General features: G+C 39.7%; 1 pseudogene; it reads left to right on the forward strand.

Annotated features, from left to right (window-relative positions):
* The window catches only part of LOC102756050, a 20339-nt pseudogene extending 4040 nt beyond the window's left edge, over positions 1–16299 (forward strand).
* Positions 16300–18748: the final 2449 nt, after the last annotated feature.

Consider the following 18748-nt stretch of genomic DNA (forward strand, 5'->3'; position numbering starts at 1 on the left):
GCCACGGCAGGCGGGGAACCTTGGCTTCCTCCATCACTGGAGCAAACAAGCCTCCTGTTCACTTCAGCTGCATGGCTGCAAGCCACCATCTTTGTTAGCAGTTAATTTGCATATCCTGCTGATTAGCCAATGGGAAGAGTAGCAGGAGGTATGGTTAATTACCATGTTTGTCTATTATTAGATAGGATATTGAAAAGAAATATCCAATAAATCTTTGAACTTTTTTCATTTATGAAATTCCATCCAAAATGTGGTAGCTTTGTTGTGCAAAAATGAAAATCAATATTTTATAAACATATTTTCAATAATGATTTACTTTTTCATAAGTAACATTTCAGTTTGCTTTTTAATATAAGTTTGATACAAAGTAATCAGTAATCAAAAGGCACAGGCATTTGTGTTGTGTATTTCACTATTAAGTATGTGTTTGTGAGTCATGGTATGTTAGTGTGTATGTGAATGTGATATATACAGATATGTGTGTTTCACCTCTTTAACTAGCACGGACTAAATTTCATCTGGTGTTTATTATTGTTGTCATCTGGTTTAGATATGATAAATGCATTTCACTTTAAGAACAAGTCACCAAAAAATCTTCATAAAATTTTTAAAATACTTCTGTTTTTCTAGTTCAAGAAAAATATCACATTTACTAATGAAATTTTAATGATAATGTTAACTCTTTGGTTGGTTATACCCCATGACCTAATAAAAACATGCCCTTTTTCTTAGTTCCTTAGACTGCCACTGTGTTGAGTGAGGGTTCCCTGTATCTTCTAGCACAATTATTATCTTCACTGATCAATTTCACCCTACCTTAGATGTTCACTAGCAGAAAAGAAACAACATACTCTTAAAGATCAAATTAAAACTTACCATTAAATGTATTTTTTAAATCTATGAAGTCTAAATTTATATTGGTAGAGTAGCCAACAGAATATGAAGCATGTGAGTGAAATCCATTCTTCAATAAATAAAATTCTCTGATATTCTGGAGGACAACATTTAAAGCTTTCAAGACTTGACTGTCCAAGAAAAACAAAGCCAACAAATGTATATTTACCAATGAATAATGACTAGAGCCTAAAAATGCTTGTTTTGAAGCTATTTCTTTTTATAAAATATATATTATTGATTTTTTACAGAGAGGAAGGGGGAGGGATAGAGAAGTTAGAAACATCGATGAGAGAGAAACATCGATCAGCTGCCTCCTGCACACCTCCTGCTGGGGATGTGCCTGCAACCAAGGTATATGCCCTTGACCAGAATCAAACCTGGGACCCTTAAGTCCACAGGCCGACGCTCTATCCACTGAACCAAACCGGTTAGGGCAAAGCTATTTCTTAAAGTCTTCACTGGAAATTGTTTATATCTGTTCAGTAGCACCATTTCTGTTTTCCCAATGGTTCCACTGAGAAGAAATTAAAACGGGAAAGGCAGGAATAGCAGAGTAGTCTGTGCAAACTTGGGCATGAATGGAGGAGATAGTTGGAACATCCTTTTTACACATTCTGTCCCTTTTCATGTCAGAAATATTCTTTTGGAGGATTATGCCACTGCATTTGCCTCAAACCTAAATGATGACTATTGTCTAGGACAGTGATGGCGAACCTTTTGAGCTCGGCGTGTCAGCATTTTGAAAAACCCTAACTTAACTCTGGTGCCGTGTCACATATAGAAATTTTTTGATATTTGCAACCATAGTAAAACAAAGACTTATATTTTTGATATTTATTTTATATATTTAAATGCCATTTAACAAAGAAAAATCAACCAAAAAATGAGTTCGCGTGTCACCTCTGACATGCTTGTTATAGGTTCGCCATCACTGGTCTAGGATGTTTTCAATCCAGAAATATTATTCTCATCCAAAGGACTTTTTTCTCTAGATCTTCTTTGTTAAAGTCTTACAACCTCACCTGTGGCTCAATTGCATTATTTAATAGAATTTTTTCTAAATTCTTTTTTTATTGATTAAGTTATTACATATGTGTCCTTATCCCCACATTACCCCGTATTCCCCCCACTCATGCCCTCACCCCCTTGTTGTTCGTGTCCATTGGTTAGGCCTAGATGCTTGCATATAAGTCTTTTGGTTGATCTCTTCTCCTTACCCCCACCCTCCCCTCCCTTCCCTCTGAGGCCCGACGGTCCGATCAGTGCCTCTTCGTCTCTGGATCTGTCCTTGTTCATCAGTTTATGCTGTTCATTATATTCCACAAATGAGTGAGATCATGTGGTATTTATCCTTCTCTGACTGGCTTACTAAAAATAATACATCGCTCCCCCCAAAAAACAAATAAACAAAAAAACCTTATCATTAACATGCCAGGATTTTTAATTTATTTAAAATCACAATTAGATATGAATTATTAAGCTTGGGTATGATCATAGTCATACGCAATTTAATGTGATTTAAATTGCTATAATTATACTTTAGTAAAATGCTTTTGATATGAAAAGTTATTACCTTATCTATCTGTTGTCCTTTATACTACTCTTCTTCATTTTAGTTTGATGATAATATACATATTTAAATCTCGTTTGAACTAATTTATTCCCCTGGGCTGCCATGGGCTTGGATTATGTTGTCCTGTCCCATTAGGGTATCACTGTACACAGCATGCATTCCATTTGCTCAGCAGTCATCATCCAACCCAACTCCCAAACCCCCAACCTAACCCAAAGTGCTCTCTCTGCTTAACTTTCCTGTCTCTTACTAACATTCACACATTTCCTAGCTTTGGAACTATTATCCTTACACCCTTTCTCAATCAAAACCTGTGTTTTACAAAGGAAAGTCTTTATTCTGCCTCCCTTTTGAGTGAACATCTTTATTCAGTTACATTGTAAGACCTGGAGGGGCTGCTAGCGTTGTCCTAGCCCTCTGATCCATGAATACTGTGCAAGGGAAAACTCTATTGTTTCTTACTTCCATTCTGAAACAGAATGTGTGAATTTTCCCGCACATTAAGCAATTCTCTGATGCCAACTTGGTGTCATACGATTTGACTCAATTCCAACACTATCTATCTAGAGTTAGCATCAGCTCCCATGGGTTAAAAGCTCTCTCCCACAATTCTGACCTCAATTCAGCTATCAATCACAGGTTCAGGTTTCACCTGTGCTTCCGACTCACCACCTATAAATTGGAGGTCCCCAGGACTCCCTACTCTGGTTCATGAAGTTGCTAAAGTGGCTCCCAGAATTCCGGGAAACAGTTTACTTACTAGATAACCAGTTCATCATATAAGGTTCTAACTAAGGAACAGCCAGATGGAAGAGCTGCACAGAGCAAGGTATGTGGGAAGAGATGGGGAGCTTCCCTATGTCTGGTTGTATCACCAACTTATCACCTCCAGGGCTCACCAACCTGGAAGTTCTCCTACTTTTAAATACATGGAGTTATTGCCCTGGCTGGGGTCGCTAAATAGTTAGTCAGCCCAGGCACCAAAAGGTCTTGGGTTTGATTCCTAGTCAAGGGAATGTACCTGGGTTGCGGATTTGATCCCAGACCCTGATACATTCAATGTGATGTTTTTTTTTCCTCTCTCTCTCCCTCCTTCCTTTCCACTCTTCCTAAAAATCAGTGGAAAAAAATATCCTCCACTGAAAATTAACAAAAAAATAAAAATACATGGAGTTGTTTGTTTGGGGTTTTTTCTTAGTTATATTTTTACTAGAGGCCTGGTGCATGAAATTTGTGCATGGGAGGAGGGAATCCCTCAGCCCAGCCTGCACCTTCTCTACTCCGGGACCCCTTGGGGGATGTCCAACTGCCTCTCACAATCTGGGACTGCTGGCTCCTAACTGATCACTTGCCTGCCTGCCTAACCACCCCTAAACCCTCTGCCTGCCTGCCTGATTACCCCTAACCATCTCTGCCTGCCTGCCTGATCACCCTTAACCTCTCCCCTACCAGCCTGAACACCCCTAACCGCTCCCCTGCTGGCCTGATTGCCACTAACCACCTCTGCCTTGCCCCACACCCGGGACTCAGGATTCCCTCCTCTGGCCGGTCACAGGCACATGGGACCTGGGCTTCCCTCCCTCTGGCCGGCCGCAGGCACCCACTACCCAAGCCGGCTTCACCTGGGCTGACTGCAGCCACAGGTGACTGTGGGCGGGCAGCTTCACCCAGGAGGCAGCCACAGGCGCTGGTGCTCGGGGCTGTGGAGTGGGAAGCTTTTCCCTCTCCCTGGCCACAGCCTGTCTGGTCCCCATTCCTCTGTTGCAAGCTCATTTGTGCCTGGCTGGTCCCCATTCCTTTCTCCCCAGTGTTGAGTGTCTGAGCCGTTATGGCATGATGGGGTGAGGGTGTGATGACCATTTGCCTATTAGCTCTTTATTATGTAGGATGGCTTAGAATATGGTCTACCTTTTATTTTTGTTTTTATATTTGTTTTATTTTTATCTTTATTGTTCAAAGTATTACAGATGTCCCTCCCTTTTTTCCCCCATTTGACCCTGTCTAGCCTCCCCCACTTCCCTCCCCAGGCCTTCACCACACTATTGTCTGTGTTCATGGGTTCACATAGGCATACAAGGTCTTTGGTTAATTTTTTCCACCACCAACCCCTTCCCTCTGAGATTTGACAATCTGTTCCATGCTTCTCTGTCTCTGGATCTAATATGTTCATCAGTTTATTTTGTTCATCATGGTCTACTTTTAAATGTTTCATGTTCAATTGAATGCTTCATGTGCTGTTGTTTAGTGGAGTTGGTCATCTTTAAATATCAATTAGATCAACTTTATTGATAGTTTTGTTCAAGTCTTCTATATCCTTATTATGTACTGTTAATTTTTATTAATTATTGAGAGAGAGAGAACGATGTAGAAATCTCTGACATTGGTTCCTTACAGTATTCCCATTGCTTTTATGGAGAAAAAACATTTTTGTGTGTCCTTGATTGCTATTTTGCTGATATCACTTCTCTGCCTTAGATTTGAAAAGGGAAGACCTTACCCCTCCTTGTAGCCAGCAATAATTTAACTGAGGGAATGAATATGTCTACTCTGGAAGTCATATGATAAAGTCATTTTTTTTTAAAAAAAATCTCTATTGGTAATTAAACTGCTATTATTCCCATATGCACATGTCTTTGCATCTATCTCATTTTTTATATTTTTATTGAATTCAGAGAGGAAGGGAGAGGGAGAGAGAGATAGAAATATCAATGATGAGAGAATCGTTGATTGGCTGCCTCCTGCACACCCCCTACTGGGGATCAAACCCATAACCTAGGCATGTGCCCTTGACTGGAATCAAACCCAGGACCTTCCAGTCTGCAGTCCAGTGCCCTATCCACTGAGCCAAACCAGCTAGGGCTGCATCTATCTCTTAATCCTCCAGAACTTAAGCAAGGCACATGGTGTCATTTACCAGCCCACTCATGCCTCAGCTATATGTATGACAAACACTATGAAATGGTATCAGACTAAAGGCAAGGACCTGCGTCACACTTTAATAGATTTTGCTGCAAACAAATTAGCAAGAACTCAGTGAGAACTCCTCTCCTTAGTGTTATGCCAAATGCTATCCATACTTTAAGTCAATTTCTTCTTCATACACAGATTACTTACTAAGAGATTTGGGTGCAAACTAATACCTAAGATTGCCTAACAATATGAAAATATATACCTTTATCTATATTAACAATTCAGCAGTTTCATAGATATGTTTCTGTTTTTTCCAGGACTATTTATGCTAATGACTCTGATTAAACATACTTTAAACATAGCAGAAGTTGGAAGCCATTTCTTGCCAACAGCAAAAGGTGGTCTGTGGAGAGTGACCTGAGCATCATCACAAATTGAGGCGCTGGCTCTGGGCAAACATCTGGTGGGTGGACCTGGTCCTTCGGGCTCTGATGGGGATTTCGAGGGACCTAGTTCTCATACTTGTGCTTGATGTGTTTCCACAGATTCCCCTGGTTGATGTGTTTGTAGATCACGTCCCTGCCTTGATCAAAAGCAAACTGGAAGAACAGAGCACCCAAGGTGATGGTGAGGGTAAGGTAGAGGATCTGTAGAATAGAAGGGAGTACAGCCTCCCAGTTAACATGGGAGCTTCCGTGCTTCTCCATTCAGTAGGGTTTTTTTGTTTTGTTTTGCTAATATATTTATATTAATTTCAGAGAGGAAAAGAGAGAGAGAGAGAGAGAAAGAGAGAGAAATATCAATGATGAGATATAATCATTGACTGGCTGCCTCATGCATGCTCCACATTTGGATTGAGCCCACAGCTGGAATCGAACTGAGACCTCCTGGTTCATAAATTGATGCCCAACCACTGAGCCACACCAGCCAGGCCATTCAGTAGTTTTCTTATCTCTAATTATGTCATGCATTGTATCTTCCAAAAAGAGATGTGTCTTTCAGAGACAGAATGGAATTTAAAAAATTTTAGTGTCTTACCATACCAGTTCATAGAAAATGAATAAACATTCAATTAATATATATTAACTAGAGGCCTGGTGCACAAAATTCATGCACGGGGGGCGGGGGGGCTGTCCTTCAGCCCAGCCTGCACCTTCTCCAATCTGGGGCCCCTCGGGCGATGTCTGAAACCAGCAGTTGGACATCCCTCTCACAATCCAGGACTGCTGGCTCCCAACCGCCTGCCTGCCTGATTGCCCCTAACCGCTTCTGCCTGCCAGCCTGATTGATGCCTAACGGCTTCCCTGCTGGCCTGATTGCCCACAACTGCCCTCCCCTGCCAAATAAGTGCTTTAAAATAAATATGGCCTAAAGTGTTTAATAAAACCATTTGATCAATCTCATACAGATTGACTTACAGCCTGCATGTTCATCCCAAATATATGTGATAGTTGACCAGGCTTCCTGTTTTGTTTTGTTTTTCAACATGATCTAGAGTATAACCAGCAATGATAAATGTTAAGAAATATTAGTTTTCTAATAAGAACCTTGGCGACACATGGAAACAATGTTGAGATTCACTATAAGATTGTTATCCATGCTGTTTTTCTTATCATGGTGTCAGTTCCCACATCGAAACTTCTGTAAACAGGAGTAATCAGAGGCACAGATCAGTGCCTTGCTGCTTGGATAGGAATGTTATGTAAACGTTCTCCCTTGCATTTAACAGAATCTTCAGAAATGAGTAATGTCTTAGAAGTGTCTGCTCAACAGATTTCATGTATTGATTTGTCTGCTGGCTTGGCTTACTACTTACACAGGAGGAAGATGGCTGATTACCACACTATAGGCATTATCAGTTCAAAGCTACTTTGTAAGTTTGCTTGGACTTTTAATACTGACCTATTCATTCTCTATAGAGTACTAGTTTTTTTTTCTAAAGGTTTCCCTCTCTTGTTTACTTCCCATACTTTCACATATTTTAGAGAAACCTATGAGTAAAAATAATTTTAAGGGCTAACATTTATTGAGCATAGATTACATGCCATTATGTGATTACTTAATATTTATAGCATCACTTCGAGGTGGATACTACTACAGTCCAAAATTCATAAATGGGAACACTGAATCACAAAGAGGTTAAATATCTACCAGCCCATTTTCCTGGTTATTGAACTGTTGTCTCATTGTATCAGGTTTAATTGCTCCTTTATGATGCTGAGCTTGAAAATCTACAAACTACATGTCTCATTACAGCTGCCTTCTTGTGACATTCTGACAGTAGGGGGCAGCACAAGTAGGAAATTGCAGGGTAAACACAAAGAAGAAGCGCTTTTCTTTTCACAACAGCACTTCCCCACAGTAGCTGCAGGTGGTTCTAGCCTTTGATTCCCTTTCTCCATCAGCACCAACATCATTGAAACCCCTCCTGGCAGCGACAGGCTTATACCCTCCTTAGAGGTCTGAGCTCTGTGCTGTAGGACCTCTCTTGGACAGTCTCTATTATGATAATCCCAACCTTTTCCCTTTATTTCTCCAGATGTAAGGTGGGAGATTGTTCTTGCAGGTATTTTTCTGGCTTATCTCAGTGTTTTTTGTTTATTTATTTTATTTTTTAACAATTTTTACTCCTTCAGCTTATTCAGCACCTGTATAATGAACTCCCTGTGCAATTCCCTCATTTCAAACACCTAGTTTGGTTTCTGTTTTTCCTGCCAAGTCCCTTATTAACAAGTTCTCCTGGCTCATTTTTTTTTTTTTGCAATGCTGGATCTCTTAATTTAGGTCCCTTGTGGGGTAAAAAGGAAATTGTACACTTTATAATATTTTTGAATAATTATGGGTATAAGTAAACACATGCATCTGCTTCTCACATCCTGGATGAGAGTAATGCTCAGTGAAGTACCCTTTGCTCAGGACTACACTGAGAGCTGACAGTGCTGAAACCATGCCAGCTAGAACTGAGCAGGTAGCATACTCTTGTGCTCAGATCTTGTGTTTTTTGGTCTCCCAGATTCTGAACCAATACTATTGAAAGGTTCGGGTCATGCACCAATGACATGAGGCCATAATGCAGTGGTTCTCAACCTTGGCTGCACATTAGAATCACCTGGGAATCTTTTTCAAATCCTGATTTCTGGGCCTCATCCTCTGGAAATTCTGTTTCTTTGTCACTCATGTTGTGTCCCCACCCCATAACAAAGAAACAGAATTTCCGGAGGATGAGTGTATCAAAAGAGATTTTTATTTCGGGCACCTGTGTGCAAGTGGGCTGATTCCAACAAAGGAATCAGCGGAGTCTGAAGGGGGAGGCAGGGTTTTATTAACTGCTACTGGCTGCAAACAGTTCTGCTGACGTTCAGAGCTTGACTGACGTGTCCTGTCCTTGGCTCTTCCTGGCACCAGATGTCCAGTGGCTCTCTGGGCTATGCCAGGCTCAAGGTTGCAAGCTTTCTGCAAGATATCTGCTGAGCACAATAAGTTTTCTCTGCCCCGTTTTATTCTCTTTAACCCTTTCAACTATGTGTGCCCAGAACGTGCCAGTATTTTTCAACTTTCTATCAATAAGTATACGTGTGTCCATATCTGTGTTTGTGTGTGAGTGTGTGTGTTTGTGTGTGAGTGTGTGTGTGAGTGTGTGTGTGTGTGTGTGTGTGTGTGTGTTGGGGAAGGAATGGCAATCCCAAATGCCTAGTAACCTTTTAATATTAATCACGTCCACTGAACCACCTGACTTCCCGCTGCACAGAATTGGCTTCTCCATTTGCTAGTTCTGGGATTTTCAGTAAACTACTTAAACGGCATGCCCTTTTCTCTAAAATGGGAAACATTTTAAAAGTATCCAACTCAAGGATTATGGTCAGTGAGTAAACACATATGAAATGATTAGGTTGTCATCGTCACATGGCAACTGTTAAATGAAAGTGGGCTAGTTTTATCGCTGTTATTCCTACCGTATCCTAGACTGACATAGCCTGGAGAGATAGGCACTGGAAGAAAATAACTTACTCTAAAACATATACGTAGAAAATTTCCACAAACTAGAAATTGTTTGCTCAAAACCGTGGAAAGTACAAACTTATCAGACAATGTCTCCCTGATATGTGGCCTATTATTTGGGTGGAATTAGTCTGTGCATTACTGCTCATGCCTCTGAAGAAGAGAGCCGCTCAGGTGAAAGGAAGTGAGAAAGCACTTGTTTCACTTCCCTCCCCCTCCCTGCTCCCTTACCCCATGTTCACGGAAGAGATGTGAAGGCAGAAGCCGATGGCATGGACATGTTTTATACTCCTGGCAGGAAACAGCTGCAGATAAAGTAAGGTTGCTATCCGGTTTGTTTCATTTAGCAAAAAAAATTCTCAATCTTGGAAAGAAAAAAAAAAAGAGTGTTTTGAGCTCTTCCGTAGGAAATGGAGCAGTGCCCACCCCCAACATATATACTAGTGGCCAGCTCTCTTCTGTATTAGATTGCTCTGACCCTCGGGTTTTATACGTGTAAACTGCTTTTTACTTTTTTAAAGTATTTTATTGACTCCAAATTAATCTTGCTTATCTTTCTCGCTTATTGCTGATAAAGTTAAATTCCAGAAGCGAAATGCCTTAGTGTAGTGGTTGAACCAAGGCTGAAGTAGGTCTCTGAATCCTTGGCCACTACTGTGTAGGTGAGAGGGAAAGTGTTCCCTAGCTATCTGAAAGGAAAGTGTTCCTACGAAATCATTCATAAGCCGAAATGGCATAAAAATAAAAGGAGCTATTTTCACTTTTTTTCTTTAACACTGCAAATCTTCTTTGGATTTCTTCCTGTTGGCAAAAGCAGGTGCTAATATAGGCTTTCTGTAAAAGTGAACTTTCAGAAAGCAGGAGGTCCCTGTATACGTTTGTCCTTTCTTGGAGCAAGGGTCCCCAGCTTTTAGTAGATTCATGTGATGATACATGGTTTTAAAAAGAGGCAATAACCAGGATTTTTCAGTACATATTACCAGAAGCTGAGTTTGGGACAGTGAAAAGCTTGGGGTCCATTAGCAGTAGACGTGGTGGGCACATTTCTGGCCTATTGCACTAACTCCATTAGCTGTGAGTGGGAAGGACCCACGTAATTCCGGCTAAAGATGGCTTTTTACTTCTCATCTCCTGTGCTGATCCTGCCTCACTGAGACTTCTCTGAGGATCAAAGGACTAAATATTTAGTTCAGAATGAATGTTCTTATAAACGTCCAGTGTGGTAGAGAGACAGAGATTTGACAAAATGCATCACAAAAGCTCAGCTTTCACAACGGGATTCTAATCAGAGGACACTACTTTAAAAAAAAACACATGGCAACATTAAATCATATTTTCTCCTAAGAAATAGCAAATAGTTATCCGAAGGAGCTACATTTTTCCTGAAGTAAAATGTGCTGCTGCGAAATAAACAAGACGCAGCCCCAGGGCCATTCCTATGTAGCCTCAGTTTCGGACTCTATTTCTCTTTTGGAAGAGAACTCCACGGAGACACAACGGGGCAGGAGAGATATGCCACAAGAGGAAAGATGCCACGCTGAGATCTCTGAGTCCTTGTTCACCCTACAGCGAGTAGAAGTGTAAAGAGGGTGGAATCTACTCACATGAGGAGTCTCGCCATGTGATGCATTCGTAACTGTAATACCTGCACTTTTTATCTAGTGTGACATGTAAATATCTCTGAGGTGAACATTCTTTTCTTTCTTGATACTGAACGTCAGTGTGGTGCTAGAAATCTCTTTTCCTCTTTCTCCTTCATTTCCTCTGTTTCACTTACTCCCTCATCCCACCCTCTCTATATGTCAAACGTTTTCACTGTAATTGAAAGCTTTTTTTTTTTTCCGTGAAATTTAATGGTATTTTAACTGACGGAATAGCATGCTCTCTCAAGACATAAGAAATTTACAGGTTTACTGAACCTTTCAGAACAGCAACCAACACCCTCAAAGAAAAAGAAACAAAAACCCCAGTGGAAGGAGGAAGTTACATGGACACTACATTTCTTAAATAACACTTATGTTCTGTCGAGTCCTAATTTCTAGCAACTTTACCATGAAAACTTCTGCTCCAGTAAAAGCGTGTAAACATTAAAACCAAGGAAACCCCAAGCGTTGGGCTTATAAAAAAAAAAACACATAGAAAAAATTGTCCTGCTTCATTCTGTTGCACTTTCTGGTATTTTTTAAACAAAACTCAATTTATCACTTTTAGAGAGGATAGAACATAAAAGTAAAGGATGTTGCCATATAAGTTGGAAATATATCCTCGACAACAGCTTCTGGGGCCAATCTGCATAGCAGGCTCTCACTTCTTTATTCAGTGTGAAAGCTAATAAATCTATTTGTGAAAACTCCTAAAAGGCAATCATTTTCAGAAAGAACGAATTCTGGCAAAAGCTATTGTTTGAGCAAATCCGAATGACAAGTGCTTTAATCTGACAACATTTGCAGTTCCAGGGGCACCGTACATTTTGGAACCATAAAAGCAGCAACACATTCTGTGAGGCAAAACGTACTGCGTTTGAATCTGCCCTGCTGAAACTTGCTGCCCGTGGTTATGCACAATGTATTAAGAACATGAAGGATGATAAATTATAAACCTACACGATCTCGTCATTTTGCAAGAGAGTGCTTATTTTCTTTTCCATCCATCTGTTTTTGTTATACACACTCTCCAAATTCAGTTAGGAACTCTGCCCCCCCCGAAAGCATTCTCACACTGTTCCTACATTTTTTTAGAGGGTAAGCATCAGATTTTCCAATAAAAATAAAATGTTTATATTATTGACAGCATCAAATAAAATATAATTATTTTTCAATTATTGAATTAAAAAAAAAGTTTTTTTCTCATGTGTGGAACGTAATGATTCAAGATGCCCAGAAGGTGAAATTCAGCAATTCAGTTTCCATGTAATGTACTTCTTCAGTTGCTATTTTCTGTTTGGCACTGGAAGCAGGACATCGAACATTGTGAGAAATGAAAAGTTGATGGTCTTTGCCCTGAAGTTTACAATCTGAGAATAAAAGCTGTAGCAAAGTGAAGTAAATGTTGTTAGAGGTAAGGCAATAAGAGAGGGAAACCAATATACTGTGAACTTGGAAGTAGAGACAAAAAAAACCTGTGTTTATTTAAGAACTGCCAATCTCTCAAACTGCCTCCTGCCAGATGAGCCCTCTGATGGGGGGCTTAGATGTCCTTCTCCTGGATTTATAGGGACAGCCTTTTATTCGGACTCTCTGAATCCTGCCTCCACCCATCCTGCAGTGAATTGCCAAGAAAACACACCGAATTTTTGAAGGCACTCCTTCACACACTGTCATCTGACCCCCTTCTTTTCTGTCACATCTAATTGAAACTTGTCAGCCAGTCTTTTAAATGCCTCCATTAGGGCCCGCCCTTTTTGGCCCATAATCAGCCAGGATTCCCTGTGACCCACTTTCTTGACGGGAAGTGCTCAGCTTTCTTTGCTCTGCCTTTTCATACCCCAAAGCCCAGCTGAACACGCACCTCTCCCACCATCGGACACCACACTCTTCCAGATCTCGGTTACAAAGTTAGCAAAGATTTGCATGTTGATTGTCAGTACCTGTTTCTACTGTACCCTCAATTTGGAAATGAGCTGCCTGAGGAAATCTACGAGGTATCACATACCCATATCTCTTAAAATGCCCTGTTTTTACTATAAACTCAAAACCAATTCTATGTGACCAAATGATCACTGAACACACTGTTTCTTAGACAAGGTCTTCCACTAATAAATATATTAATAGTAGAGGCCTGGTGCATGAAATTTGTGCACAGGAGGGTCCCCTTAGCCCGGCCTGCACCCTCTCCAATCCGGGACCCCTTGTGGGATGTCCGACTGCTGGGACTGCTGGCTCCTAACGGCTCACCTGCCTGCCTGCCTGATCGCCTCTAACCGCCTCTGCCTGCCTGCATGATCATGCCCCTAACTGCTTGGTCCTCTGCAGGCCTGATCACACCCCTAATTGCTTGTGCTGGCCTGATCACTCCTAACCACCTCTGCCTAGGCCCCTGCCACCATAGCTTTGGCCAGAAGGAAGTTGAAGGGCCAGAAGATATCCTGTCAATCTGGTCTGATTAGCATATTACCCTTTTATTAGTATAGACATTTATTATAGTAAGTATAGTAAATATAAGTGATGGATTAATAAAAGTAAGTGTGATTGTTATCTACTTTAAACCTTCAATTTGTTTCCTTTAAAAATGTCTCTGGAATATAACATTTGTGTTTAAGATAGATTTCTGCTGTACATTTTTCCTAATTTTCCAATCAGTCCCTCTAATTTATGTGAAGATTGTGATGGGGTTCTTCTCTTATAATTTCTAGTTGAAAATAATGCAAGTCAAAGTAATGTGTATTCTTTGAATACAAGCACATATACATACATAAGTATTTGATTTGGCTAAAATATTTCATGATAACAGGCTTTATATTATAATTTTATCAAACTCACCAAAATTTTTTCTTCATAAGTGATTCTCCTCACATGCAGGCAAATAACTGCATTCATTATGAACTTAAATTATTTCAGGTGATATTTAACTTGCTTTTGACTTAAACTCAGTAATATTACTTGGCAAACAATAAAATATAAGCTAATGAAAATTTTCCTGAAGTATTTATACTACTTTAGCTAATATTGTATCAGAAATCAATACTATTTTACAATATCAAAGGGAATAGTGACAATTTTTTTTGTTATATCTAGAGCAGAAGATGCTGTAAAATGGGGTTAAGATCTCTCTGCCTTTAACTCCCATCTTTTTTCCACTTTGCAATCTACCTTTCTATTTTTGTGTTTGAAGCAATAATAAGGAATATCTCGTTGATATTAAGTTCTTACATATATAATCACTTATAAGCATTTGTTAGGTTAGTTTTTCATAGTAAATTTATGTTAATGAATAACATTATTTGTCTGCAGTTTGTAGAAAAAAATAGAGAGAGACATTAGAGTCTTTCCTAACTAAAATATATTTCTACAGTAATTCCCACATTTCACTTAAAATGAAATTCAGACTCATTAGCTGTCTTTTGTTCAACTTTTCCATTGCCATCTTCATAGGCACCCTGCTCTAAACCTAACTCAGATTTTAGCTGTTTTAAAAATGTGACCTGATTTTTTTCCGCAGTCTTATCATCTGTCTTCTCTCTGCCTGGATGCTTTCCATTTTCCTCCTAATTGCTAAATTTGAAGCTCTTTTCAAGAGTCGTTTTGTCCTCTGCAACAGATGTGGGTCACAGTCTCACTTGATTTCTTTCTGCGGCCCTCTTGGTTCTGTGTTTCCCTCACAAAGTGAAGGGTGAGCCACAGAAATCATCCCAGCTACCGAGTGGGAGGTGCCCCAGCCCCAGGCTGAGACGGGGCCTGGGACAGACTCTGACAGTGATGAATCAGTACCAGGGCTCTAGGACCAAGATTCTGCACAGGCAACCACACAGGCCCAGCTGGCAGCTGCAGCTGAAATTCATGAAGAACCAGTCAGTAAAGCAAAACAGAGCTGGAGTGAAAAAAGTCACAGAAGGCTTTGTCCAAATTGGGCTTTCTATAGGTTACAGGGGTTACAGGGGCACTATCCAGAAATCTAAGAACATCCTTTGTCATCTCCAAACCAGATGTCTAGAAGTGCCCAGCTTCAGCTACAGTAAAACCTCGATATAAGGGACTGATTTGGGCACGGGGGTGTCCATTAAAGCTGAAAATCTGTTACCTAATCGATTTTCTGAATGCATATGTTAAAAATTTGATAAATTAGTTTATCTGTTTTTACTTACGTAGATATGTTTGTGTAATTACAATTAAGTATGCATGAAACGTTTAATTTCAAAGAAAAGTTTTCTATATGTATTACTATAATTTTAAATTTATACTGAATAGATCTAGTAAATGCATGCATTCACCAGCTACCACCAGTAAACAAATGCACACAGCTGGGGCATGGCTTAGCACACCTGGGAACATCAGCCAGCCAGCATTAAAACTGTTGCAGAGCCCTAGCTGGTTTGTTCAGTGGATAGAGCGTTGGCCTGGGGACTGAAGGCTCCCAGGTTCAATTCCAGTCAAGGCCACATGCCCAGGTTGTGTACTCGATCCCCTGTAGGGGGCATGCAGGAGGCAGCCAATGAATGATTCTCTCTCATCATTGATGTTTCTATCTCTCCCTCCTTCTCCCTTCCTCTCTGAAATCAATACAAATATATTTTTAAAAAAACTGTTGCAGAAAGTCACACCAAGTGGCAACAGAACCAATTACCGCACTTGATGCCAGGTGATCACGTGCTAATCATTCTGATTATTGTTTATAGGTGGTGACGCTTGGATTTAAATATGCAGACTGTACTGGTAGATATGTAATATTTATTTATGTCAGTGAAATTATCATAGTGTTTTTACCAACATATGGCCTATTTGCTAAAATGTGTTAAAAATAACAGTGAATTAATAGCAACGAATAGCCTGTTAATTTAATAATAAGCAAGTCTTGATTAAAAGCATTTAAAAATTAACAGGGTGTTAATTTCCACATATAACTTACCAGCCAGAAATTTTGTTCCTTAAATCCAAAGTCTGTTAAATTGAGGTCTGAAAAATTGAGGGTTTACTGTACCGGCATAGTTTTGGCTGAAGCCAGGATAGAGGACTGATCTCAGCAAGCACACTGGCAGCTGCTGAGGAAATTAAAGTTCAAGGTGAAGCTGTATTAAACATTCTAGAAAATACACAAACTCCAACTGTACAAGAGGAGAGTAAAAAGGAAGAGGTTGATGAAACAGGTGTGGGAGCTAAGAACATAGAATTGGTCATATCACAAGCAAATGTGTAGAGAGCAAAGGCAGTGGAGCCCTGAAGAAAAACAGTAATGATATTAGAAATGCAATAATGGGTGCTCAATAAAATGTCGCCACTATTGTTGAGTATGTCATGTTGAACTTTTTAAGGAAAGACTAATAAGTTAAAAAAGTTTCAGAAGCTTTAATTTTCAGAAATAGGGGTTTAGGAACGATCCTTTAAAGCAGTGGTTCTCAACCTGTGGGTCGCGACCCCTTTGGAGGTCGAACGAACCTTTCACAGGGGTCTCCTAAGACCATCCTGCATATCAGATATTTACATTACGATTCATAACAGTAGCAGCATTACAGTTATGAAGTAGCAACGAAAATAATTTTCTGGTTGGGTCACAACATGAGGAACTGTATTTAAAGGGCCAGAAGGTTGAGAACCACTGCTTTAAAGTAATTATGATAGAGATTTGGGGGAGTATGGACCCTTGTGATTTCTCAGGACTGACAGCCTCAAAAATATGTTCCTATGATGAATGCTGCAGTGATCCTGTAAAATGTAAGATAATCCTTGCCACTTCTCTGGACAAAAGCAAGCCATGATTCTTCCCTTCACTCAGAGTAAAAGCTGATTCCTTACCATGACCCTGGAGCTCCTTGCAAGATCTGACCCTGCCATGAATTGGATTGTATCCCTCCACCACTTCCCCAAAAATTCATATATTGAATCCCTAACCCTCATTGTGATAATATTTGGAAATATGGCCTTTGGGAGATAATTAGGTTTAGATGAGGTCAGGTGGGTGAGGCCCTCATGATGGGATTAGTGCCCTTATAAGAGGGGACATCAGAGAGCTTATTCTTTTCCTCTCTGCCATGTGAGGATACAGAGAGAAGAAAAACATAGATAAGCCAGGAAAAGAACTCTCACCAGAGCTCAACACTGCTGGTATCTGAATCCTGGACTTTTAGCCTCCAAAACTATGAGAAAATAACTTTCTGTTGTTTTAGCCATCTAGTCTATGGCATTTTATTATGGGAGCTCAAACTGACTGATACATATATCTCCATTAACTTTCTGAATTATTCTTCTTTTATCTCCTTTACACAGGTCAGAGCCTCATTTTTTCCCCTAAAACTACCAGGTATGACCCTGTGTTAGAATATAGCTCTACCTATATCCTCTGCCCTAAAATATTCTTTTGGAAAGTATTCACTCGTCAAAAAATGTCATCTCTTTCAAGACATTGTTAAAATCACTTTTTCAGCAAAATCAATCCTGCCTGCCCTATTTTATACTACAATTACCCAGCACATCATATCTACACCTGCCTTTAGGATTCTCTAATATTCTTACTCTGCTCTACATTTTCTTGTTGTTGTTTTTTAAATAGAACATATACTCTTCTAACCATAAGGTATTATTTATTGATTATGTTTATTAGTAAATGCCATTATCTGCATACTCAACTGCAAGCTTCATAAGGAAAAGGCTTTTTTTCTTTACTTCTTTCCCCTAAATGAATCCCAAATATATATGAGGGTTTACATTTTGTTCCTTAAAGATTAAACTTTAATGTGTTTTATATTCTCTAAGGTACTTTTCCCTCATAATTCAGAACTAGACCATGTGCAGATTTCATAATCTACTTTCCTTCTGAAATAATTATAATAAGTACTTTATCTACTTTTAATCCTCACTACTAACATTAAAACTTTTGTATGTAATTAGCTTCTTTTTAAACTTTTTTTTGGGTTAATGAATAAAACATAATCTCATTAGTTTATTTTTATTTGGAGCTGAATCTGATGTTACCAATGTGCCTTGCTTACAACAAAATAGTTCTTGTAAATAACTAGCATTCTCATTGTCAGCCCCTTTGTCATATATCTCAATTCAAGGCACTTGGTCATATATCTGTGATCAAGATTTAAAAAACAAACAAAACCTATACTTGGTCTTATATTACAGCGATCTTATTCTGCATATCTTACGGGTACAAATCCAGCTGTTTGAGTTTCAAAAGCTACCCTCTCTTTGACTCTCTTCCAATTTAAAAGTTAATTTCATTTTGCAAAGACTTGTACTAAAACTTTCTCCAAGTCTCTGTTTAAACTCTTCCCATGAAATTGGACTCACGTCTCTGTCTGAGAGTGAATTAGACCCTAGAGAGGACCATTAACACCTTCGGTGCATGTATAATGCTCAAGCAGCACCCGAGTGCCTCAAAAAAGTGATGTGTCTGATGCCCAATATACTTAGCGAGTTTGACTTAGGGGCCAGGAAGGAAGAGAAAACAGGTTCCTGGGAGATCATCTGATGTAGCTTCTTGCTTCCAGGCAGGCACATGCTGAGGCTATTCAGGACAGCTCATTTTCTAATTAGTGTTCTTCAGATCCCATGTTCAATTTTCCTTCTCTTTGAAATTACATAAAGCAGTTGTTATAGTGCCATGCACCTGACACTGTCTAACACTAACAGTTCCCGGATTGAACGGTTGGCCTTGGATTATATATTTTTCTTTGCTCCGTAGCCACCTCGCAAAAGTGAATGTACTTCCTTA

Source organism: Myotis davidii, unplaced genomic scaffold, assembly GCF_000327345.1.
Source record: "Myotis davidii unplaced genomic scaffold, ASM32734v1 scaffold225, whole genome shotgun sequence".
NCBI classification, from domain to species: Eukaryota; Metazoa; Chordata; class Mammalia; order Chiroptera; family Vespertilionidae; genus Myotis; species Myotis davidii.